Source organism: Ambystoma mexicanum, chromosome 6p, assembly GCF_040938575.1.
Source record: "Ambystoma mexicanum isolate Mex_15411 chromosome 6p, UKY_AmexF1_1, whole genome shotgun sequence".
Classification (NCBI taxonomy): domain Eukaryota; kingdom Metazoa; phylum Chordata; class Amphibia; order Caudata; family Ambystomatidae; genus Ambystoma; species Ambystoma mexicanum.
The window spans coordinates 915,885,689-915,912,528 of record NC_090935.1 but is presented as its reverse complement, the minus strand read 5'-3'; the positions used below and the strand labels follow the sequence as shown (position 1 = coordinate 915,912,528).

General features: G+C 46.1%; 1 protein-coding gene across 2 annotated transcripts in view; it reads right to left on the bottom strand.

Moving 5' to 3' along the window:
* Positions 1 to 26,840, bottom strand: part of COMMD10 (COMM domain containing 10) — a 1,364,001-nt gene that overhangs the window by 193,256 nt on the left and 1,143,905 nt on the right. The window lies entirely within an intron of this gene.

The window sequence follows — 26,840 nt, the reverse complement described above, 5'->3', positions numbered from 1 at the left end:
AAGCAAAAAAAGCCAACCTTGCCTCCAAACAGAACCCCAACAGCAAAATAGACCACACCACCCCTAATTGCCCCTCCTTCCACTTCTCACCAGTCACAGAAGAGGAAGTAATCAAGATAATCGCCAGTCTCAAACCATCCAACTGCAAAGGTGACATTTGTCCTGCCCCCGTCATCAAAGACGGAGCGAATGAGTTAGCCCCTCTCATCACCTCTTTGATCAATTCTTCCTTCAAAAACTCAGTGGTCCCCAATAACCTCAAAGAAGCGTGGGTCCTCCCCCTGCTTAAAAAACCTAACCGAGACCCCAACATCCCCACAAATTACAGACCCATCACCACAGTCCCATTTCTCCTCAAATTCCTACCTCGAAATACAACAACATTTGGAAGACAATAACCTCATAGGCCTGCGACAATCCGGCTTTAGACCAAGGCATGGGACTGAAACTGCCCTCTTGGACCTAAAAATCCAAATGGATGATGCCAAAGACAAGGGCAAACTGGCCATTTTGCTTTTGTTGGATCTATCCGCTGCCTTCGATCTGGTTGACCACCAGATCCTCACTCAACACCTCTCCTCGGCTGCTGCATTCTCTCAGAATGCCACTAAGTGGATCCAGTCATTTCTGTCTGACAGGTCGACTAGGGTCTTCGCCCCCTCCGCGGCTGCAAACCCTATCCCAATTATATGTAGAGTGTCCCAAGGCTCCTGCATTTCGCCCACACTTTACAACATCTTCACAAAGCTCCTCTTTGACCGTCTTGATGATCTGGGTGTCAGCTACACTAATTACGCGGATGACACTGACACGGATCATCACTCTCACTGGCAGCTATGAAGAAGATGTTGCAAAGCTTAATGAAATCTAGTTAGAAATCCAAGCCTGGATGGCCACACACAGTCTTTGCCTCAACGACGATAAGACAGAACTGCTTATCGTAGGTTCCCAGGCTCACCTCAACAAACTGGACAAAAGTTACCAATCCTTTACCATTGATGGCAACATCATAAAAGTTTCCAAAGAGGTCAAAACACTAGTTGTGTACCTCGACTCCACCTTGCCACTAAAAAAACAAATGAACTCCACCATCTCAGCTACCACCTACACCAATAAATTGATCAATGCATGCAGGCCTTTTCTCTCCCCCTCAAGCTGTCTCACCTTATCTAGAGCGTTGATACTGTATAAATTAGACTATTGCAACACACTCTACCTAGGCACCACCACTTAAAACTTGGACAGTCTCCAGATCCTCCAAAATAATGCATTAAGATGTGCCCTCAACCTCCCACGCAAGGCTCACATATCCATGGTTAGCAAAGAAGTGCATTGGCTCCTGATCCGTGACAGAATTAAGCTAAGAACGCTGGTCATCACCCACAAGTGCCTGTCAAGCACTGCCCCTCGCTACCTCTCAGACAAATTTTCAAGACACTGTTCCAATAGACCCACCAGAACCCCTTATCTGCACCAACTAAAGATCCCCAACTACAACCTAAAAACAGCAGGAGGTTCCAGTTTCTCAGTTCTCGCAGCACAATGCTGGAACGCTCTCCCTCTTGCAATTAGATTGGAAGCCGCGTTCTGGCCATTCAGAGCCATGGTGAAATCATGGCTATTAGCTTAAACATTTAGTCTCTCACCTACACGCTCGGCCTGCTGCCGTTCTCCACCATGTAGTAATGTTTACCCTGCCTATATCCTACTCAGGACCACCCTGTAACCCGGTCCTCACGCTCCACTGTAGCTATCTTGTACCATGTTTTCTGTTTATTCTACTCTCTGCATGTAACTACTCAGAGCCTGGACTAATGTGTGTGCTCCGATTGTTGTATTATTGTGTTCGTGTAACGATATGTAACTCTGCTGTGCACATGATTGTGCGCTCAGCTACCTGATGGTTCGGACGCGCTTTATAAATAAACAAACTAAACTAAACTGACATGGAGCTGTACTTCCTTACAGCACAACCATACTTTGTGTCTTACTGGATGCCGAAAGCCCCATATTATCCTCATTTGTGCATAGAGAGATGCTCAGTGCAACTATTTACTTTGCAAGGGGTCTTAATATCTAGGAGAGTGTCGGATAAATGTAAATTCGACCCAGTGGCATGCACGGTACATGCATGGAACATGGTCCTGAAGCATCTGTGAGTCGACATCCCCTTTGACCTGGGCCTTCAACTATGGAATACTGAGTGCCTACCACCAACTTGTGATGAAGCCGTAGTCCAGGGGTGGCAAGGAGTGGGGATTGAACACATGGCTGACTTATACTTGGGGGGAACATTTGTGCCCAGGAGCAATTCCCTGCAAAAATGGGAGTGGGGTTCCAACGTAGACTGCAGTACTTTAGGATTCAAGCCGCTTTCAAAGAGTGGTCCCCGTCGTTCCCGGATATGCCACCTGAATTCCCACTGTTGAAATTTCTTCTAGGCTCCCCGGCCACGAGACGAGTGGTCTCTACACTGTATGGGCTAATTCGGTTTGACTCCCCCGAGGATACCCAGAAGTGTAAACGATGATGGGAAGAGAATGCAGGGGTTTAATTCACAGGCAAACAATGTGAAATGCTATGCGAACACACGCATAGTGGTGCATTTAATACACGCTTACCTTGATCCAGTTTAAAACCTTGCACAGTGTGTACCTAGCCCCAGCCCGCCTTCATCTGTTTAATCACACCAGGGGAGGTGGCTGTCTGAGATGTAATGCTGAATCAGCTGACTTTATTCATATGTTGTGGGTGTGTCCTAAACAGAGAGATTTTTGGGAGGGGGTGCTGGAGGAAGTTTCCAACATGTTGGGGGGCACAATACCCTACGATTTAATGTGCTGTATGTCCGGCTGGGTTCCTGAGGTCCCAGAACAGGACTGGAATTTGCTTACAACATGTATGATAGTAGCTAGAAGATGCATATTGATGAGATGGACTGGGTCGACCCCGCCTGGAGTATGGATTTGGCTTAAGGATCTGACTTGGCTTGGTGACACTGATAGAGAGTATGGTTTTCTGTGTGGTCAGCAAAATAGGCCCAAGAACATTTGGGGCCCTTTTGTGGCCTATCTATTATCTCAACGCCCAGAGTCAGACTCTGGGGCAATGGAGCCTGTACCGTAGGTAAAGATCCTGTACCCAAACCAAGCTGAAGTATGAATCATTATGTCAAAGTGAAACGTAAGCTATGAATATGCCATACCCTGCATGGTTTTCTTGGCTCCCATAACTCTTGTGGTTTTCCCAGCCTTGAAAGTCTCTTGGCTTGTCAGGGCTTGGCAAACCCTATGCCCCTATGCTTGCTTTATCTCTAGTCAGGTTTATCTGGCTCCCATAACCCTTGTGGCTTTGCCAGCCTCGATTATCACGGTACGTCCTTCTCAATGGTGTTACCTCTTACGGAGCATTTGCCTCCCTTTTGCTGCTGTGCTCGGGAGCTAATGTACTTCTAGTGTGGAGTTTGGGGATCAGGTCTCGCCACTAAAGTCTGGTTTGGAATTGGCTAACAGCCCCCGGGCCCATCATGGCTTCCGTGAGATCGCGCAACCAGGCGAGGCGGTCGCTTTACCGTCCCAGTGTCCCTTTTGACCAAGGCTTGTTTACTGGTCAGGATGCCAGCCTTCGGTATCTTGCGAGCATCTCATTCGCTCCCCACACTACCGCCGGCTCCATGGTCTACTGTAGCTCCGCACCTCCAGGAAGTCTTCCCACCATAGGCTCAACACGCATAGCATTCTCTCTCTTTAATTCAGGGTTCCTTGTCTTTTTATGTACGTCATCACAAACAAAAGGGATATGTCATTCCTCTTTGACTGTGGAGTTCAGGCGGGATCAAACGTTACCTCAAGCCAAAGAGATTGAAGAAGTGTCACTATTTGGTGAATCCAAAACAGGGTTAACAACAGTCTTTCTGATTCCCATGTAGGCGGATAGTGTACACTGGAATGGGAGTCCCTGTCCACAAGAGGGGAGTCCCCGCTAGTGAGCTCCTACTTGCCCAGGCCCCAAGGGAGGTTTTGCTGAGCAGGCTCACCTCGCTAGCATCAAAGGGATTGGCCCCCCTGTGTGGGGAAGGAACAAATAGTTCAGATTCATCACAGTATGTATTTATTGATTCCATTCAAAAAGTGTATTTGATTTTTGCCAATGCCATGTACAAAATTGGGGAGCACAACATATCAGAAATAAGTGACAGTTAAAAAGTAATGTTTATGGGAGATCAAGCAAGAATGATAAGACTTGTTTACATTTGTTGATTTGACATTAAAATCTTAAAATAATACTTGCATACTCAAAATTTTATTAAAAACTAAAATGGATTCAAATAACACTTGCAGTCTTTAAATAAATATATATATAACCTCACACAATAACTTGACTTGAGACTACTGAAATAGTCCACTGTAATACAAATCAGCGCACTCTAAAATGTAAACAAAAAAAAGTAATTACTAAAGTTTAGAATTCTGTATGTAGTACACGCTCACCAATCAAAATATGCCTGGGTAATCCCTTCCAGTCCCCTTACCCTCTGCAGACTTGCTGGAATCAGAATAATAAACAAGTGGCATTTCAAGTGGAACATCCACAGTTCACAAAAAGGTTAAAGGACACTTTTTAAAAAGAGGAGCCACAAGGAGGGTGCAGTCTTAGATGCAGGACACATATCCAGTCAGAAAACTCATATTAGCATTTAAACAGAATGTAAAAGTGCTCAAGCATGCAGATAGGTTGGAATCAATGGGTAAGGTACACATACCATTGCCTAGAAAAGATTATAATTGTAATATTTCTGTTATAACATGCTTAATACCAGCGAGTGGTTTCTAACCATGGGATCAGAATTCGAACCTGTGTTGCGCTGCGTTGTCTGGCTTCCAAGACAAATGTGTTTCCTCTAAGCTATCCTTCCTCATAGATAGTTGATATAAATCAGAAGCTACCATAAAGGTGCATGAATGCGAACACAGACAGAGATTAGACAAGAGCTATGGTTTTTAAGCATTATTGATATTAGTCAGCAAAGAACCAAATTACTTTCTGGTGGGCAATATATCAAGGACACTAATATTAGACATGAAGCAACACCATAGACAGAGAAACCATGAGTGAGAATTTTGTAAAGAGAGTACTCTTAGAACTAAATCACTCTTCAGGGCTGATACTTTTGACATTTTTAGAGAATGGCAGTTTTGACATGTTAGGCACCACTAAATTAAATGAGTAGCCTGGGATCACACACAGTGGTTAAGAGGCTAGGCCAGGATTTGAGCCAATCTGCCATTTCTGCACTTGATACATTGTTTCCCAATTGTTATCATAGAGCAAGGAGGAATGATTTATGAGTGTTTGACTTTCACTAAATAAAATAATACCCTGTTTTGTAGAACTGACTTGGACGGTACACAAATCACGTGAACCCAACTTGACAATACGTAAAAACAAAACTTTACAGAAACAGGTTATGTAAAAGGGGAATGATTCGGGTTCGCATTCTCCATCATCAAGGCAAGTATAAAGGTACCAGAATATTAATTGATATGAGCTTATAAGATTTCAGCTGTGTTTTTCTGGTCTATATTAAATATGTAAATACACCCAGCACATGTGCATAAGTACCTTAGAAATTGTATTAAAAAAATCAAACAATTTCTTGAGCCAAACACGCACACCTGAAAATATTATCGCCAAAGGTCTGTGACATTTGGTCGGCTCTCTGCTGTCTATCACACCTTCTCTCAAATGGCCTCCTAAAAAGAAAGATCAGGCAATGGGCTAAACAATGGCATCAGTGTGTGAGAAGGCAAGCATGCTCACATAAGGCAAGCCTTCTCACGTAAGGCAGCAGAATACTATACAGTGAGATAAGATGATTTGTTCAGGATCACTATCGTTTATGGCAAAGCCAGGATGCAAGTCTCAACGCTCTAGGTAGTAAAATTCAAGAGCAATCACCTCTCCTGACTAACACTTTAAGCTCTTTATTTGAGGTGGGTGCTAGGAACCAAGTTTTACAGTGGCATCATACTGATTCTATATTACTTTTTCTAGCTAGCTCTGCCTGGTGTACATTGCAGTGAAACACAGATTTTACAATCACAAAAGTATACATACATGCAAGTTTATCAACCTCAGACATAGGTAAGGCTGAGTCTACCTTACTCGAATTTGTAACTATGATCTGGTATATGAACGCAACTCTCTGTAATGAGAGTTTAACACGCTCAGCTATCTTTTAAAAATGAATAGCACTCAAATGTATCAATTTGCACTGCAACTTTTAGGATTGCGCGTCATCAATGTAGGTGAGAACCCTACAGGAGTTGTGGTATAATGAACTAACAAACTGGGGCAGATTCTCTAAAATTAGGGCAAATTAAAAAAGCACAGCGGATGTGTTTATTTGAGCTCACTTTAGAAATGCGTATATCACCTTATCCTCAAGGGTGACCTACACATTTTCGGGGTAGCTTAACAGTAGTGCAAAGATGCGCTGCCCAGCCCTCAACATCTGACACAAATGAATTACAGGCTCCTGGCACCCACGTGGGTGCTTGGAGCGTATTTCAGAGTGACATCTCCTTAAAGGGCCTGCTTCTGTGAAATGATGTAACAAATAAAAATGCATTTCTATCCTTGTTTAAAAGATAGCAGTGCAAGTGGGAGGGCAGCGGTTAACACTGCTGCTCTCCCACTTGAAAAAAATGCAAGAAAGATTCAGAGATAAAAAGTATTGTGCATTGGGCAATCCCTGCGCATTGTCCAAACAGGTGCAGGGGAAGGTCTTATTTTTGTACATTGTAAAGTGCAACCCATTTGGATTCAGGGTGCGATTTGACATGCACAAAAATGCCCACTTCTTTGTGCAACTTAACAAAGGAAATGGAAAAGGGTATCTGAAAGTATGCATCCTAGATGCACACATTCTGGGGCCGTTTGTGGATTTGGATGCACATTTCTTTGGCACAAGTGAGGAGGTGCGGTAGCACATTTCATCACTTGCATCAAAAGAAGGTTTGCTAATCTGAGCCACTCTGTGTACTACAGTGAGCACATAAAGCTTTACAGGCTTAGTTGATCAGAACAAAATGTACTTGTGAGCAACATCCAGGCAATAGGTTTAGAGCTTCAGCGGCACACCATAAAACATCCCAGCATGTTTTGCAAAATATGAGCACAGACTTATTTGAATTTGTGCCCTCTCTCCCAAAGTGGGAGTTCAGGGAACAAGCCCCCTTTGCCCTCTTTGACGATTTTCCAGATGGCATTACTTCCAACAAGGAGAGAACCCCTCTCCAATGAAAATAGGGTAGTGAGGCTGCTAACCAATAGTCCCCCTAGGGGTGGTTATATGCAAGAGGATCATATGGAGAGGGACTCCTCTCCTGGTGATAAGGGCACGATTGGGATGCAGAGCTCCTTTAAACCCCAAACCATTAGGCTGATGGTAGGACCTGAAACGTATGGGTCTAAACTCATGTCTAAAACCATGTGTTACTGTGAAACATCGAACTGCCCTGATGGTTCGGGTACTGAGACAAAGAGGCTCTGGAGAAAGCTACAAGCAAGCAGGAAAAACACTAGAACAGCAGTAGTCCATGGATGTTACACGTTAGGGCGGACCCTACTATATAAAGGGATCAGAAATAAACAAAGGTGGAAGGGTACCGTGAAGGATACCGGACGTAGTACTAGCGAGAGCACCAAAGAGAGCAGTCGAGGTGCAGAGAGAAATCGAGAATCAGAGAGAGATTGAAGCCGGGAGAACACCTTAAGGCAGGCCCGGGAATTTCAAGCTTGAGACGTGTAGGGTGTGGTTCAAGGGAATGCATGAGGACGCCTTGGAAGCCGACAGAGTGTTGGCCATGGAGAAAGCAGAAGCAAAGAAAAGAATATTAGGATCCTGCCCAACTGCTACATAACTTAGGGGAACCCACTAGCATATAAAGAAGGGTGGCAAACCCCCATCTACTCCCTTTAATTCCCCCTTACCCAACGGTTGGAGCAGTAAAGAAGAAGTGGCTGCGGTTGAAGAGGAGCAACCCGATAATACAGACCCAATGGAGCTTGCCCATCAAGACCAAACGAAGCATTATTGCACCACCTGGTAGACTGTCAAATCCAGTCCGACCAACACTTCCAGGAGGGTTTAAATAGGTGAGCTGCCGCTAACTTCGGCCAAACCTTTTCCCAGGTATACTCCAGCTCTACCGGGAGGGAGACAATCTCAGGAATTATTTTCTCAACTTTGAAAGACTGGACCAACAGTTTGTCTGGACAGAGGAACTAAACAGCTGTTACCTTGCACCCCTCTTAAAGGTAGCGCTGCATGCATCCTATCAATCTGTGAATCCCTTAGGTAACACCTTGTTTGCTGAGATTACAAGGGGGCTACTACATTGGGTTGGCCAAACCGAAATGTTCTACTGAACCAAATTTCGGGAGATTCGACTGGGCCCCAGGCCTGCATAATACCCTCTCTCAAGCCCGAAGTTATGGAGACATTGGCCTTTAGATAGAGCAATTAATTAATGGGCTCCCAACGTTGTACAGCGGGCCGTACCTCAGCTCAGTAGACTGAGTTCGACCATTGCTGTCCATACAGCACAAGCCCATACAGAGGCGGACAAACATCTTAGGGATCTACATAGAGGGGACAAGAGGAAGAGGGAGACACAACCGGTGCCCAAAGCACTCCTAATGACCACATCTGACACATTTTCCACGTTTACTCCCAAAGAGGATGAAAAGAAACTGGAAAGGAAGTTTCCCCCTCTTAGGGAGTAGCCTGTTGGGAAACCAGATGAGAGTAGGGTCACTCTGGGAATGGCTATAACCAGTTTCTCCTGTTGAGAGAAAGGTCCTCTGGATCGTAATATTAAGGAAGAACCCATTGAAGTGGGCTGGATGGCAGGAGACAGGTATGAAGGGTTCGAAGAATTAGACGATATAGAGGTAGAGTCCACCACAAGTTGTCTGTGTCCATCAAACCCCTTTAGAGATCACAAAAACAGTATAAATTAATGGTGCACATGTCTCAGCTTTAATAGACTCTGGTAGCAAACAGACAGCCATTAGATTAGATTTGATATATCCAAAAGACCTCAATGTAAAAAAAAAGGTATGAATTACATGCGTGCATGGGGATCAGGAAATATATCCCCGAATCTCTATTTCCTTAACTGTCTGAGGCAAAAAGACTGTCATATGGCCGGGACTCCCTGAAGAAGCCATCATTGGTACTGATTTTACAGACTTTAAGGAATTAATGAACCATTTGAATCAGACCCTTACTAGGTATATCCCTATGGATACTTCGGAGGAAGAGGGCTTTGTAGCTGATGTTCCAGTTTGGGACAGGGGGGACAATCTATCAGGAAACGCATATAAATGTGTTAAGAAAGCAGGTCCCGAAACAATGCTAGATGGGGAAGCTGAAAACCTAAGGGGTAAGGTATGTGACGATCCTTTAGATGGTGTCCCTTCTCCCAAGAGGAGAACCCCTCTCCATGATGCTAGGGAGGTGAGGCTGCTGATCAATAGTTCTCCTATGGGTGGTAATATGTGGGAGGATCTCATGGAGATGGACTCATCTCCTGAGGATTAGGATGCGATTGGGAGGCACAGCCCCTTTAAACCCCAAACCGGTAGGCTGACGGTAGGACCTGAACCTTATGGGTCTAAACTCCTATCTAAAACCATGTGTTACTTAGAAACACCAAACTACATTGATGATTTAGGTAGCTCCCGGGAACACTACAAGCGAGCAGATAAAAAACACCAGAACGGCTGTAGCCAATAGAATGGATGTTACATCAGGGCAGATCCTACAATGTCAGGGCATCAGAAACAAAGGCGGAAGGGTACCGGGAAGGATAACAGAGAGAGTACTACATAGAGCACCAGAGAGCAGTCGAGGTAGAGAGAATAATCGAGAATCAGAGGGAGATCAAATCCGAGAGAACACCCGAAGGCAGGTCCGAGAAGTTTGAGCTAGAGACGTGAAGGGTGTGGTTGAAGGGGCCACACAAGGATGTCTCACAGGCCTACGTGGTGTTGGTCATGAAGAAAGCAAAAACGAAGAAGAGAGTAGATGTCCCCCATGGAGGAAGAATGCCAAACGCTATAATACTGAAAGCGGCTCACCGGTGGGTGAGAGGCATGTCGAACAAGAGAAGGAGTGGCAGAACACCACGGTTGACCAGAAGTACATTGTTCATAAGATGCAGGAAAAGCGTCATACCAGTCGGCCGAGAGTTGGTTGGCCATACAGAAGGACCGAGATTGGGTCGTGGTGGCATAACCTGCAGTGAGTGGAACGGGCTGTCCAACAACTGCGCCAAAACCTCGAACCTTATCCATTCTCACAGCTAACTACACAAACCTGAACAGTATCCAGACAGGTGGTGGCTAGCTAGACGTTCTCCACAGAGAAGAAAGGTCAAGTCCCTGGTTCGCTTCCCGACAGCCAGATCAGACAGGTGGTGGCTAGCTAGACGTTCTCCACAGAGAAGAAAGGTCAAGTCCCTGGTTCGCTTCCCGACAGCCAGATCTACAGGGCCCCAGAAGCGAACCCCCGACGAGAGTGGGAGAAGGCGATTGACTGTCCGAGATCCTCCTGACCCGTTGAAGCAGCCTGACCCCAATACAGGTAACAGGAGTCATCGAAAGTCTGGGAGGAACAGACGAGCTGTTTAAGAAACTCTTTAGGCATTGCATGAAATTTAAGGCAACAAGGGAGAACAGTGAATAGTATGAACTGAGAACACCTACCTCAGCAATTGAGAAAATACATTGTCCATAAGGCCAAGACCCCAACTCCCTGAAATGCCATAGAAAGAGGTTATCAAATCTACCCTAGAAAGTACAACAATGGGGCCTAAAAGGGTTGAAGGCCCAGAGATAGTTTATGCTCTCCTTCTCTAGCCGAACATTGAATAGCTGGGGAAACCCCTGCCAAAGACGAGAATCACTGTCAGTGCCCCAGAATAGGGCTGGTCCATTGAGCCAAACCTCAATCATCTTCTGTTGGAACCACTGTTACCCACTGCAGATTGGTCAAAACCAGACCCTGCCAAGAGTCACGCTTTTTCAGCTCATGACCATCACCTTTCCCTCTTGAAAGATAAGCAGAAAACGTTGCCATTTTCTAAAATTTTCTTACAGTTTAACAGTCAGGAAAATAGAAAACCCTTTGATACTGTAAACTACAGAGAAAACCGTAAACCGATTTGTGATACAGTTGTCAGTCTAGTTCCATAGAAGTGCGGGGGTGGAGAGTCGGAAGGGACTCTGGAGAACAGCTTCATGGTCCCAGTGGGGCGGATCGAGAATTTAGCAAAACCGAGAGATTGTGAAAACCTCCACAACGGAGCAACAAATCCTATTAAGAATTCTGAAAGACAATGGGGAAGCAGCTACAAGAAAGCGAGTCATTCTCCTAGCCCCCCCGAGAACTTGATGCAACTTTTTATTTTCTGTTGGGTTACAAAAAACCCGCAATCTTTGTGGAACTTTTGTTTGAACAACCTGAGAGGTGTATGGATGCTTCCCATCCAGGAGAAGGGGGTCATTCTCCTGGATTACAACCAGCAGCTGGACATTATGGTTTTCTGTTGTAGTGACAGGGAAGGAATTGGAGCCTTTGTTACTAGGATGATACATTTTTGTTTTGACTCATACAGACTTCCTGACGAGAACCTGAGTTTCTTTAATTTAGGTAGGGAAACTCCCTTAGAGTTAGGGATAGATAGGTTTGTTTTTCATTTAATGAAAGTCTATAGCAACCACTATTGCACCACTTGGAGAGTCTCTTTATTCCTTTCGCCACACCTCCCATAAAGACGTCTCTGTTCATTACATGTAAAACACAGAAAAACAGAATGTGGAAAAAACCCAACAGTCTTCAGAAATATTCATAATTATTGAGTCTTCCTTTATGTATTTACACAACAACAAAGTATTCATTTTTAATAATCATTCAAACACAGAGCTGCACTGGATCCCTACGCTGCAGATTATACTATGCAACTGTAAGGCACAACTATCAAACCACTAAGTCAGTGGTCTTCAAACGTTTTTGGCCAGGGCCCCCCTGAGCAAAATTTGGGCAGGTCGGGACCCCCCAGAAATGCCAAATGGACAGTATATATTGCGCGCCGTCACCTGCTCCCATCAAAGTCGCTGGGCTCCCTCATCCCACTCCTACCCAGTCGCTGGTCTCTCCCCACCCCATCACACACCCAGGGCTCTCCCCACTCTGCTCCCATCACTAACCCATGGTTCCCGCCCCCATTGTGCTCCCACCATAGTCCCTCGGTTCCCCCATCCCGTTCCCAACACAGTCTGAGGGCCAGTGGCGGCTGGTGAATCTTTTTTAAGTGGAGGGGCATTAAGGGGAGGTTCGGGGGGGTTTCCCCCTGTGAATTTTTTTTTAAATAATAGGTTAAAATGTTGCATTGTAGAGCATACTTTTAACAAAAAATGGGTAAATAGCCAAACAGTTTGCAATTGTTGCTGGGAGTCCAGGGGGCAGGCATTGATATTTTATTTCTATAGCGCTCGTACACAAGTGTTTCAGAGCGTGACAAGGCAAGGGAGGGGAACAGAGGAGAATAAAACAGCGATCTTACTAGGCCCAGTGACATTGAGAACGCGCAAGTGTGAGGGGAAAAGTGCATGGAAGGGGGGAGAAGTGGAAAGTGCGAAGCAGAGGAGAAACAGATAAATAACAATAAATAAATAATAAAGGCAACAAACAGTGGTAGTGCAGCCAGCAATTTGCAAGTGCTACGTTTAAGGCAGCAGACAGGGTAGGTCTGATAAGTGCAGGAAGAAAGATGGTTCTCCTCAAGTTTTAGAGTGGCAGGGCGCTGTTCCAGAGGGAGGCCCCAGCCGAAGACGGAGATCTACCCCCAGCTCGTTTCTTTGATAAACGACTGACCCTGAGGGAGTTGGAGGTAGAGGAGTGAAGAGCTCGAGAGGGGAGGTATTTGCGGAGGAATAGCTGAAGGTATTTTGGACCCAGGCCCCAGAAAGCCTTGTGGACAAGGCAGAGGGTTTTGAATGATAGATGTCCGGTAAAAAGATACCATCCCTGTCCCCTGGGCCCCACTGGTCCTAACACAATGAACATGATTATGTGTATATGCAAGGCGCTGCACATTCATACAGCAATCACTCTATCATTCACATGAGCATCCATCACCATACACTCACTCATAACGCATCCATACACATGTTTAAATAAAAACAATGAACATAAACGTACCTTCTGCATTGGCCTGTGTGTGGGTGCTGCTCCAGCTGCTCTGTCCGTATGTGCGAGGCGCAGGAGCTCCCCCTCGGACATACAGACATGCAGTGCCCCAGCCAGCATTTCCAATGAGCTATGCAATGCTGGCGAAGCAAAACGCCCCAGCACTTGCATGGCTCAGTGAGCATGTGCGGCTGGGGAACTAAACTGAACTGTCAAAGGGAAACAGTGTTTCCCTTTGACAGTTCAGCCAGCCCAGGAGCACTCCATTAGCTGGATAAAGCAGCTGAGGGAGTGCTCACTGTTTCACTGGGCTGGCTCCTTAGCTCCTCCATAATGGGTGAGGGGCCACTATGCACTTAGTAATGTTGACCATTGTTGCTGAATATATCACAATTTACTTACATTTTAACACAAAGCACCCCTTTGGGTACTATTGAAACAGTGGGCTTCATAACTACTCTGGCGGTAGCTGTGCCGGTAAAACCGGCATGGCTGCCACTGGAGTTGCATCCGGGTCTGGCACCCGCGAATGGGCAATTACTAGGTCATGCCGAGTTAGGCGGACATGATAATTGCCCTTTCGAAGGTGCCGGTAGATCCCCATTCCCATTTGAGCCCCATATGGCTCAAATGGGAAGGGGGAGCTCGGATGCACCGGCACCGTTAATAACGGTGCCGGTGCATCCGACGAGCTGAGGTCAGACCTGGCGGGGGCTGTCAAGCACCCACGAGCACAACTCTTACTATGGCGGAACGGTAGCAACAGTGCCGGTAGCTTACCAGCACCGTTGTTACTGGTCCGCCATAGTAGTAATGAGGCCCAGTCTGTGACTAAAGGAATGAATATCCATTTACAACTGTGGGCCACTTTTTCATTGTTGCCTGAGACAGTTTCATGCTTCAGCCCGCCCATGTGGGCCACCCCTGCCCATTTCTTCCAATCTAAAAAAAAAAAAAAAAATCTTTTTTCATGCTGAGCTCTCAGGGCCCCCCTGGGATGCACCCGCGGACCCCTAGGGGGTCGCGACCCACAGTTTGAATACCACTGCACTAAGTTAACGTTCAACTTCTACTTTAACACCTGCACTCTCATTTACAACTCACAGTACACTAGGCTACTAACACCATTCCATCGTCTTTCCTTTCCTTCTCCCTAATGTCAAATTTGTTATTGTATCCAAGTGAAACCAAAATGCTCAATGTGTCATACCAATGGCAGCTGTAATGTACACAAAAACATGGACAATGTTTATTACGCACTGACAGTATTGCCTCTGTGATGTCCTGCGCCATGATTGCTTTCCCGACTGCCTCCTCCCCAGCCATCAAAATCCCATGGATCATTGCATTGTGCAGAATCTAACTCACCTCTGCTCTAGATTTAGAAAGAAAGGCAGATAGGACAGATCCACAAAGTATTCCATGGACCCCCCATTGATAATCCATTGAGTTTGCACTCCAGTGCCATTGGCCACTCATTCAGTGTGCATAGTTTGATGACCTTTAGAAGTACCCAAGGTAGGGATTCCATGTATTCAAATGCAGTGTAATCCTCCAAAGCCACTTATAACATTCTATCACACAAACACAGTTTCATCATTTCCATGATGTTGTCCTACAACTAAGCATTTTCACAGTGTTTGATTTCCCCACCACACCTGGAGGCAGGAGCGAGCCCATTCCAGAAAGGCCCACAATGAAGGCCCCTGTCTGCTCCCTGTCTGCTACCATAATGCTGCCCGCTTTCCTTACCTCCATCTGGTTGCCTGTGTTGTCTGTGTGCCGTCCCTTGCCCCCGCTCTGGTTGTCTGTGATGTCTGTGTGTCATTTCTTGCCCCCCCTTCTGGTTGCCTGTGATTTCCGGGTGTTGTCCCTTGCTCCTCCCCTCTGGTTGCCTGTGATTTCCGTGTGTCGTCCCTTACACCACCTCTGGCTGCCTGTGTTGTCCGTGTGTCATCCCTTGTCCCCCCTCTGGTTGCCTGTGAGGTCCGTGTGTCGTCCCTTGCCCCCCCCACCTTTGGTTGCCTGTGAGGCCCGTGTGTCATCCCTTTCCCCCCTCTGGTTGCCTGTGATGCACGTGTGTCATCCCTTGCCCCCCTCTGGTTGTCTGTGATGTCTGTGTGTTGTCCCTTGCCCCCCCTCTGGTTGCCTGTCATGTCTGTGTCGTCCCCTGGCCACCACCCCTCTGGCTGCCTGTGATTCCGTGTGTCATCCCTTGCCCCCCCCCCCTCTGGTTACCTGTGATGTCTGTGTGTTGTCCCATGCCCCCCCCCTCTGGTTGCTTGTGTTTTTTTCGTGTGCCATCCTTTGGCCCAACCCTCTGGTTGCCTGTGATTTCCATGTGTCATCCCTTGCCCCACCCCCCCAACCTGGTTGCCTCCGATTTCCATGTGTCGTCCCTTGCTCCCCCGGGTGCCTGTGATTTCTGCATGTCGTCCCTTGCCCATCCCCTCTGGTTGCCTATGATGTCCGTGTGTCGTCTCTTGCCTCCCCCTCTAGTTGCCTATGATTTCCATGTGTTGCCCCCCCCTCAGGTTGCCTGTGATGTCCATGTGTCGTCTTTTGCCCCCCCCCCGGTTGCCTGTGATGTCTGTGTGTCATTCCTTGCCCCCCCTTCTGGTTGCCTGTGATTTCCGTGTGTCGTCCCTTGCTCCACCTCAGCTGCCTGTGATGTCCGTGTGTCATCCCTTGTCCTCCCTCTGGTTGCCTGTGATGTCTGTGTGTCATTCCTTGCCCCCCATCTGGTTGCCTGTGATGTCTGTGTGAATTTCCTTGCCCCCCACTCTGGTTTCTGGTGTTGCCTGTGTGTCGCTCCTTGCCCCCCTTCTCACATGCATGTGCTGCCTGTTTTTGCTCGATTCCTTCTATCCTGCTTTCCCCTCTCCCTTTAGCCCTCTCTTCTAGCCCCCCCACATAAAACCACTGCAGGAGTTTGTCTTGATACATTATGGTTTTTACCATCACCGTCTTGCTGCCAATGCTTGGATTTGACTTTTGTGGAATTATTTGACTCATGGTGCTTCACCCATCTCAATTCTCACGCTGGACATCCCCTGTATCTCGTACTCACGGTGGCCCTGAATCATGCTGTACCCATCTTCATCCTTAATACTGGCTTGCTTTTGCTGTTCTCTTGCAACATTATGTGTTATTACTGACTTCTGCAACTGTATTCACTCTCTCCACTTGCTTCTTCACTCTTTTACACTGTTTTACTCTCAGTCTCTCCTCCTCTCCCTTTCTTCCTTTTCCTTCTCTCCCCCCTCCCCTTACTTATTCTATGCACTAACTCTATCAGAATTGTCATTGGACCTAGTATGATAGCAACACTGTTTGTCTCCTCCCCCTCCTTTTCTTGTTTTCTTCCTCCCCTCTCTAGCACTATCTGAAATGTTGTCAGGCTTAGTACGTTAGTCGCTTGTGTGTTCCCATTTCCTTCCCACCCACCCCCTCCCTTTCTTATCTTTATCTTAGCCCTTGCAATATCTGAAATGTCGCCAGGCCAAGTACGATAGGTAATTTCACATTCTTATTGTTCAAGGCCTTGTAAGAATGTCATTGTATTTTCACTTGTGCCCTCCCTTGTCTTGAAGCGCTTTGAAACACATTGCGTATAGGCAATATACAAATACACTATCGTAATATATCATACATTGTCAATACTAAATAACTCTGTGATGGTTTCCCATGCCATAGTAGAGTCCCCTGACAACCCTTAATTTTTAGATTTCTTTTTCTCAATTATCTTTTTGAACATCCCCTCGCCTCATCCCTCAGAGTATCATCTTGCCATTGAGGCTGCACATGAAAACTGAATGATCTGAAGTGCTCCTACCGAGATACCGAGACACAGTGAACCTGATAAAGATGCCTCTACCCAAAAACAACATGTTTACCCTGTACACGCCAATCAGATGATTAATACTCCATTTCCCATTGCATTTTGGATTTACCATATCCAGTACAGTAGTGCAGAGGCTTCCAGTGATTATGATCTACAGGCTAAAGACTGCGGGCACTAGGCTGCTCCAGCCGTACCAAGCTCATTGCTGATTACACAATGGAGGTCTCCACCTTCTCATCAACTGTATGATAAGGCTCTCTCTGTATTCTCCAGCTAAGTCAAGTAGATCATGAACATCTCTCTTTGTGCGTGTGCGCGTGCGTGAGCATAGGTATGTATCAGGCAAATGCTCCCACCTTCAAGGTCACCTGTCACAGTCTAGCATCTGGCTGGGGGTTCATTGAATTTTCTAATTTGTTTGAAGTGTATCCCTCCCTCCTGCTAGCAATACAGTCACTGATTTAAAATAATTCAGTCCTCTTCATCTGCAGAGTACCTTTATATTCTCCTCCGTTGTCAAGTGATTCTCATGCAACTAGGCCAATTCCATGTACTGCTTATATCTGGAGCCAACACTGTATCTGTTAAAGAGATGTTCAACAGATACATGTGTAACCCTATGACATTAAATGATACAAACCTAACCATTTTCTATATGTTGGGCCCTGGATGCTTCTGAGACCACCATACAGAAGCTTTGCACAGAGTGACAGGGCAAAGATCAATATTTGCACAAGGAGTCTCCTGAGGATTATCTAGATTGTTTGAAGATTTTCTTTGCTCAATATTCTGAGATAAATGAACCAGCAGAAAAGGCTCAAGAGGCTGTAGCAGCAGCTTTCTTTCAAGGTTTAATGCCAAAACATTAGCAAGAGGTAAACCCGTTATCTGAATAGGATTACAAATGTGTGACAAATATGTGACACAGACGGGCCAGCACATTTCTGAGGAGTCAGATTTGGTAGATGAATAGAGGATGGGGTGGTGGTGCCCCTAGTCCCCAGGCTGCACATTGATTGCAAAATGGATGTGTGACCAGAAAAGCGGCATGCAATAACTGTAAGCAGGAGGGACATTGGCAGTTTGAGTGCCCCAACAGGGTGCAGTTTAAAGCTGGAGGTACTCCCACTACCATTCCTTTCCGCAAATGTGAACGTGCACAATTTCCAGCACCAAAACAAAATGTGATTGCTAACACGGCCAAGGAAAATGTGGTGACGTCATCTGTGCAGTAATGCCTGTAGATTAGAAAGGCTGTTTCTTTGAGTGTAAAATTGTAGGTAGAAGTGCAACATGTTTAAGAGACACCGGAATAAACCACTCCAAGATCTAACCCAAAGAGTTGCCACATGTGCCATTTTCCTTCACTACTGGTGAAGCTGTCGGTATTTTCCCAGTAACTGGCCCCTTGTTGATGACTCCAAGCCCCATTTCAGATAAGCAGACATTCCTTGTAAGCCCACTTTTCCATGTAATTTATTTTATGCCAATTATGGAGTATAATTTACTTTACTCCAGAAAGAGTGTTTGGTAATGAAGTGTAAGGAAACCATGGTATCAACAGTAAGACGACAGACACAAGTGATCACAGTTCAAGGCTGTTTATTGAAAAACGCTTATATAATCCTAAATCTAAAGAAGGAAGCAAGCTATTACTATCAAATAATAATAAGTAGTGGTGTCTTGTCAAAATAATAGGGCATATGCTAATAAACCTATTGCCAATCATTACCCCTAAATACAAACAGTGTGGGAAACAATGTTATGTAAAAGAAAGAAGTGTTCAAGAAATTATACGTTAGGATATTCAGGCTGCTGGCCTCCCTTCCCCACGTTTTCAGCACAGGACAAGGCAACACACTTGAGCTTAGCACAGACTCTGGCTTCTCATGCACGAGGGTGCAGTACAAAACTTCAACATCATGACCTTCTGTGCCAAAGTTTCTTTGCCATTTAAAGTCTCTTCTTTCAGAGGGCCTGATGCAACAAACAAACAATAAAGTTCCTTTCCTTTCAGTATTTCACATGTACACAATTTTCTTAGGATTTTCACTATTTACCTCGGATGCCCCTATGCTGGGCTCAGATCCGTTTCAACAAAATGTTCAATTAGTCTCCCTTTGCCGGGCTCTACCAATTTTTATTTACTTTAACACAAACTTGCTTTAACCAAAACCTCTCAGGTGATCTCCCTAGTTAGGGCTCGGACCAACTTTATCGTCTTTGTCATCAACTTTCTTTACTCTATTAACATCAAAGACTTTCAAATGTGCACAGGATTTTGCTTGACCCATTGCAGGACCACTTCGATTCACAATTCTTTGTCATTCTTTCGCTTTTGTCAACTCTCAGCTGGATAACTTTCAGAGGCCTTCGATTGGGCACGCACGTGGTGCAGACCACTTTGTCAAAAGTATTGTATTGTTCAAAGGTTCACAGATTCATTAGCAGGGTAGTTTTACTCGGGCTTCCCTCAGTAAGCGCCAAGCCTGTCTTGATTTCAACAGTTCACTTTAGAAAGCTTGCATCACAACTCCCCTTTTTCTGTGAGTTTCCCTCCACATTTGATAAGGCTACTTTATCTTCGCCAGACCAATCTGTTGCTTCACAACATTTTATACACTGGATTCTTTCTCTGTCACTGCTTCCTAGAACTACAAGTTCCACAATGCAACAGTCACGTGTTACAATAATTGTTTAAAATGTCACAAACAGGGCTCTCCCCATTGTACATGAGAGCTCACCGGTTGTCTTGACCTTCCTTCTATGGTTGTTTGACAGCAACATGGCAAGAACCCCCTATGAAGTGTGGTTGATAACTAACAACACAGTGTGTTGTAAAATGTTGCAGCCTGGACTCACACAAGTCACTGTTACCCAGCAACACTGCCACCGGCTGAAGCAGTATCTCCTGATTCTGACACTGCCGAGCAGGATGGGATTTTTGTTGTTTGAACTGCACCAGGTTAGGTCCCTTTTCCTGAGATATCTGATTTCCTATAATCAGGGCCAATTCACAGAATGATTAGACACTGATATAGTAACTACAGAGTGTGACAGGGCCAGCGCTGTTGCACTGTCAAGAGGTTTGGGGGGAGCCCACCCTTGCCCAACACGTGTGCCTCAGTGCATTAATGGTGGCTTCCAGGCCACAGCAGAGCAGCAGCCAGAGGAGACGTGGCTCTCTGATTCTGGAGCAATATTATGCAGAAAACAAAGGGGTGCCGCAAACGCACAACACTGGCCACCTAACGCAGGAAGACGTGGATTGCAAAAAAGCAAGGGGTGCCGGAGCACCCACAACAATGGATGTCAAAGAAATCACCTGCACCAGCACCAGGACGAGCACCTGCACCAGGACCAGCCTCCACTAGCCCACCAGGAAAATCTTATTAGTAAATAAAGGTCCCACAGAGGTCTTTACCCACTATACCACCAGGGATGTAATTATTATTTTAAAATGGCGTGCAGGCCATAAACCATGAAACGTCCCTGAACCCGAGCAAGGTCTATGTTACCAGCCCTTCCAATTGCCACCCTGTCAGACCCCCGTGAACCAGGTGAGTGATTGGACACATAAGTATTCAATCGAGGGAGGGGGTGAGGTACTTAAGTAAGTGTGAGTGTGCAAGTCTGGGTTAGTTGGGTGAGGACAGGAGGTGGTGGAGGACGCCCAAGATGCCAGTGGAGATGAGAACGAAATGAGTGTGGAGGCTATTATAAAAAGGGGGTCTGTGGAGTGTTTGTGTGAGAGAGGGGAGTGAGTGAGTGATAGAGGCAGAGTGGGGTAGTAGGAGTGGGGAGTAAAGATAAGTAGGTGGTGGTAGTGGAGGGAAATAAGTGGTAGAGTAGTAGTCACTAATATAGTGGTGAGCAGGGCACCATATCCCTGGGTCATTTGAATAAAATAGTGGTGAGCAGGGCACCACATCCCTGAGTCTCTTGGAGAAGTAAAAGTAGTCAAGGGTTAGAGGTAGTTCCAGAATGGGAACAGTAGTAGAGGGAGAGTGGGAAGAGTGACAGTGAATGGGAGAATAGAAGTAGCTATTGGCATAGAGTGAAACAGAGATTGTAACTAGAGGAATAGTAGGAAGCAGAGAAGTGGAGTGAGAGGAAGGAGGGAGGAGATGATAACAGATATAGAGGGGGTAGTTGGAGGTACAAGCAATAGTAAGAACAGGAGTAGGAAAAGAAGCAAGATCAAAGGATGGAGGTGGAAAGGCGGGGTGAGAGATTGGAGGGACAGTGACCTGGTGGGAGGAGAACAGCCTGAGAGATCAGTATAGCGAAGGGTCAGGTACACGAGAGTGTGGAAGGAGTGAGCATGACACTGGGCGAAACAAGGTACCATTCATAACTCCCTCAGATTACTAAAACGGCTAGGTTAGGGAAAGCCTAGAAGGTCCCTCGGGATACAGGTAAGCATGGACTTAGAGTAAACATCCATAGTTCCAGAAAAGATAACAGGTGGCACTGATCAACAGCTACTAATATCCCCATCAGGGACGCCTGGGATAGGGAGGTGGGGGTAGGGCCGGGGAAGTTGAGACAGAGAGGGATGGCCCTAGTGCCAAATCTCCCAAGAAGACCCGGTAGGCCCTAAAGAACATTGAAAACGGAAGCCATTCTGACCATTTGTATTTTAATAAACACTCTTGGATTTACTACCCGAGTCAGTGTGGTTCTTTGTGGTTGGCCACCCCATCACATGAGCAAGTCATACACTGGCTAGCAGAAAAAGTGGACTATTGTTAAGTGGCAGGGAGGATATTGCAGAACTGCATCATGTTCATGTTTTTTCACCTACTATTTAGGGATTTTCCTGGAGCCAGTAAATGTTGATCTGGCCATGTGCTGGACACTACTAAACTTGATACTGAATAATTGGGAAAGGGAGGATTTGTCAAAAGCAGCACCATACTCTAAATGGGGCAAGAAAAAGATGTTTCGAAATTGAAAATGTTTCCCCAGAAATCAGTATATCATCTGTCAAACAAACTGGGTCATCAAACAACAACTCCGAAAACTAATTTGACCTTTTGTGTTTTCTAGGAGGTGGAAACTTCCAGAAATATGCCATCCATGGATGACTGATGGAATCCTGGCAGAGGTAAAGGAAGATATGATGGCACAGTCATTTTTCATTGGTGAGATGTTTTACAGCATGCATTTGCCATAGTTACTCTAGACTGTAGTACCCCAGGTTAATGTGTGCCACAAGACTATCAGGAGGACCCCAGTAGAAAGTGCTATGTTTTCACATATGAAAACCATTCTGAACCTACAGTGGAATGGCATTGCCATGTGATGGGGAAATGGACTGTTTAGATAAAATACCTGTATAACAAATGTATTGGACCCTTATCGCCACCACCCACAGCTGCAAGGTTGATAGAGCACAGGGTGACGGGGGATTTGAGCAGCATCACGCAAAATGTGCTTACCAGTCTTATATTTAATATCAGAGCAATGTGCCAGAAGATCGAGTGGGATATTGCATGTGGGGAAAGTTCAAGACTACCTGAATGGCCGGCTGACGGACCAGATGAGAAGGATCTGAGACAACTTCAAGTACCAGTCCTGGCCAGAAGCACTGGAGGAAGATTCTGAAATACCAGCTGTGCTATGGCTCTGGTGGACCCTGTTGACGTTTTCCAGCTGGCAGTGAGACTTTGAGAGGGTGCAGTGTTGTTTAAAGGCTATGGGCCAGTCAAAAGTGTATTCTCATTATTATTAGCGGGTTACGTTAAATCATATTAAATCCTGTGCACAAACCTAGATCCGGGAAACAACAGAGCCCTTTACAAGCATAGGGCTAAGAACACAGTGAAAGAAGCAGGAAGCTAAGAACAAGGGAGGAACAGGTTGGGCGATTCAGCAGCAACGGATCTTCAAACAACCAGGTGAGTGGGGAGCAGATCACCCAGGCTCACGTAGGGTGGGGAGTTGCGGATGTGTGGACCTAGGTGTTAAGGAGGAGCCATTGCTTGAAGAGGAGGGTCTTGAGTTCCTTCCTAAAATGTAAAAGTGAGGGGGTGAGTCTGATGTTGCTAGGGAGGCTGTTCCAGAGTCTTGGGTCATAGAGAGAGAATGACTTTTGTCAGGAAGGCATGTTATCAAAGTAAGATAGACACAAGTGATAAGAGTTCAGAGGTGTTTATTGAACTTTATCATGGGTGTGAAAAACGCCTGTCTAAACCTAAATCTAACATGGGAGCAAGCTACGACCATCAAACAATTATAGTACAGTCCTAATGGAGTCTAGTCAAATAAAAAGGGCCTATACTAAAAATGAACTATTGCCAATCCTTACAGCTATGCTACAAAATAGTGTGGGATAGTGTTCACAGAATAAGTCAGGATGTTAGGCCATTGGCCTCCCTTCCCCACGTTTTTAGCACGGGACAAGGCGGGTCACTCCAGCACAGCACACTCCTGGGCTTCGCTGGCACGAAGTCACTGGTCCTTTCACCAATATCAGGGCCTTCTGTGCCCAAGTCTCTTTTGTGCAAAGCCGTTTTCCTCAGAGGACCTGATGTATCACAAACAACAAAGAAAAGTTACTTTCCCAATATTCACATCGGGCGATTTACTCTTCACCCTGGATCCCCCTCAGTCGGGCTCTGATCCTTCTTTCTCCTTTAGCCTCCCTCAGTTGGGTTCAGACCAACTTCAATTTTTAGGCATCCCTCAGTTAGGTTCACATTTGCCACAACAATCTTCTAGGGAATTGTTCTGGGATCAGACCCCTTTTCTATAATTAGTCCCCCTCTGCGGGCTCAGACCACTCCAGTTTACAAACAATCAAAGACGTCCGAATGTGCACAGGATTTAATGTAACCCTCTGCAGGACCACTTCAATTTCACAGTTCATTAATTCTTCCCCATTCAAGAGGAGGCACCAAAAAGAGACCTTCTAATGACCACCCACACGGCGCCGGACCACTCTGTGTTTGGAGCCTATCTTGCCGTCACAAAGTTCAATTGTATTCAAGTACTCTTTTTTTCATACAATGTTTCCGCTTGCAACCTTGAACAAAACACAGTTCGGCCAGCTATCAAGTTTCTCCAACTCACTGGCTGTGCTGAACTCGCTGGCATTGCTTTGCTATCAGAGTCAGGACGCTACCACAGTGGCAATTGCTTCTCCCCACCTTGGCTATCAATGCGGGAAGGCCCAGTGTACCTTTGACACACGGTACACCGTTTGTCAGCTGCACGTACCGGTCTTATGTTCCTTTTCCTTGAAAGTCACGGTTCTGTGTGGAAAAGGGGCAGGACATTTCTCTCCTTGTCGTCCTCTCCCATCTTGCTGCCTTTCTACTCGGTTTCAACTGCCAATCCCGAATTGTTGCTTCCTCGTGTGCTTCGCCTTGCTCAGAGCGTGCTTTCGTGCTTCACCTTTTATCTGCATGGTGAAATGTGATGGATGTCAGGTCTGTGTAATTAGCAGAAATTGCCTGACCCTTGTGTTGGGACACGTCAGCTATACGGGTCTGGTGTTAGTCCGTTGTCGCTCACAATGAGCTGCCCGTGAGAAAGTGTTTGTGTCGGAAAAGGGGTGGGGGAGGGATTACATTCCTAGGTATCCTACCTGGTAGGATGGGGAAAAGGTTTTATGAGGAAGGGAATACCATGTCTCATACTTCAGTGTCCCACTCCCCAAAGGCCCCCCATCCAGGTGATCCTCCAGCACTGATCCAACCCCAGGAACGGGATCCAATAGCGATGGCGTGTCCTGGCCACCTAGATGACAGATCCATGAGGACTAGCGGGTGAGACAACTTCAGGTTTTTCACAATGCCTTCTGGTTCTTTCCTTCTTGCACCGGCGGACTTCCAGTCAGTAAATGGCCTTACTTCTGGTGGATCGTACGCCTCTGGAGATGCTAAGGTTCTCAATTAGGTAGCTTGGGGACTTCAGGGTGATGGCCTTGTAGATTGTGCAGCAGAATTTGAGTGTGTTGGTTTCTATGTGTTGGCAAATCATGCTGATTTTGTTCATGAAGGAGATGATGGTGATAATTCTTCGATGCAGTGCAATATGGGTGGGTTGGGTAGGAGGTTTATGACTTTGAAAAGGATTCTGCTTTCATTATTGGCCTTGGCTATAGTGTTTTGGTAGTAATTGGCCCTGGCAATCAGTTGTCTGCATGTAGCATAGAATTTCTTGAGCAGGGCGAGGTCAGATGCTCTGCAGGATTTTCCCAAGTCTTTTCTTGTTTTCTGATGGTTCGTTTGTAGAAGTTGAGTTCTTAGGTGTAGCAGGGTCAGGAAGAATTAGGCTTGAGGATGCGTAGTTTCACTGGGGAATTGCAGATGATGTTTGTTGTGAGGGTGGTGTTGAGTCCTTGGAGAAGCGACATGTAGTCCTGGTTCATGAGAGGTAGATCAGCCCATGTAAGGTGGAGTTTGGAAAGGTCTTCCAGGAGTGCCTCCACTGGGAAGTTATGGAATGATCCGAAGGCTTGTTTGCTGGGTTTCCAATATGTTTGCTTGATTGGTGTGACAGGACTAATGTCAAAAGGGGATTGCCTGATGGTCGGACCAGTCAAGCGAAATTGGCAAGCTGTGATGGAGGGTGGTCATGTCGGTGATGAGGTTGGGGATATTACCTTGCCTGTGAGTTGCGTCTTTTGTGTGCTCTGTGAGGTTCAGAGTGTTGGGAAGGCAGTGGAACTCTTCCTTCATTGACTTGGGTGCTGGTGTGATGAATCAACTTCCAGGGCACCAGTGGTCCAGGGATGAATATCGTTTTATAAACCATCAATCAGCCAGACACCTGTAGTACACCATAAGGGATCCAAACAGATTGGAAGAAAAGGCAAAATGATAAACCTCCTCGTCCAATTTTGGTAATGTGGATGGAACGGCAGGCTTACCTCTGCAAGGTCGTGGATCATTGGTTAGTTGCAACATAGCGAAAATACAATTACCCAATGATAAAAGGGACTGTCCAGTCAAGGTTGTATACAAATATCGACTTTATCATTATTATCACAACAGACAGTTCTAGCACACTACAAAATACAACCCACCCTGTAAAGGAATGCAGAGGACAGTGTCAAAGAAAGAAAAGGGATGCACTATGAATACTGACAGGAGGGTAGTCGGTAAAGAAATCAATTACAATAGTTCAAGGATACTTGGTTTCTGCACAAAGGGAGCAATGGGTCGTAAAATGTCACTAGGGGCTACGGAGAAGGGCCAGGGGGACAGAACCACATTGTACCTTGTGCTTTCAGAAGTTCTTGGTGCTTAACAGCGTAGAGTCGATTTCAGGGCGCTTTGCAGCTTCTGCAACAGAGTTCAAGATGGGAGACAGTTGCGGGTATCAGGTGGCAGGCATTTTGGCGAGTGAAGCTGGACGGACAGCAGCAGGCTGGCCTTCATGGTGGCTCAGGGTCAGGAATCATTGTCTCAGTGCTGGTCGGTGGGTCTGAAGCACTGGCATCTCAGACGGCGTGAGCAACGGCGGTGCAACAACAGTCAGGGGTGCAGTTTGTTGCAGCTTGAGGGGCTCGAAAATGTCCTTTAAGGCGGACGTCAGTGGATGCTTGTTGATGCACTCCTCATAGCTTCTTCACTAGGCTTGTGTCGTCCTTTAAGGCGGATGGGCCAAAGCTGAGGAGTGTTTTGCAGGCAAGTGCCTTGTCATTGGTTTGGTTCAGAGACTCTCTGGCACTTCCAACCTAGGAAGCTTGCTGCAGAGCCTAGCAAGACACGCTATGTGCTG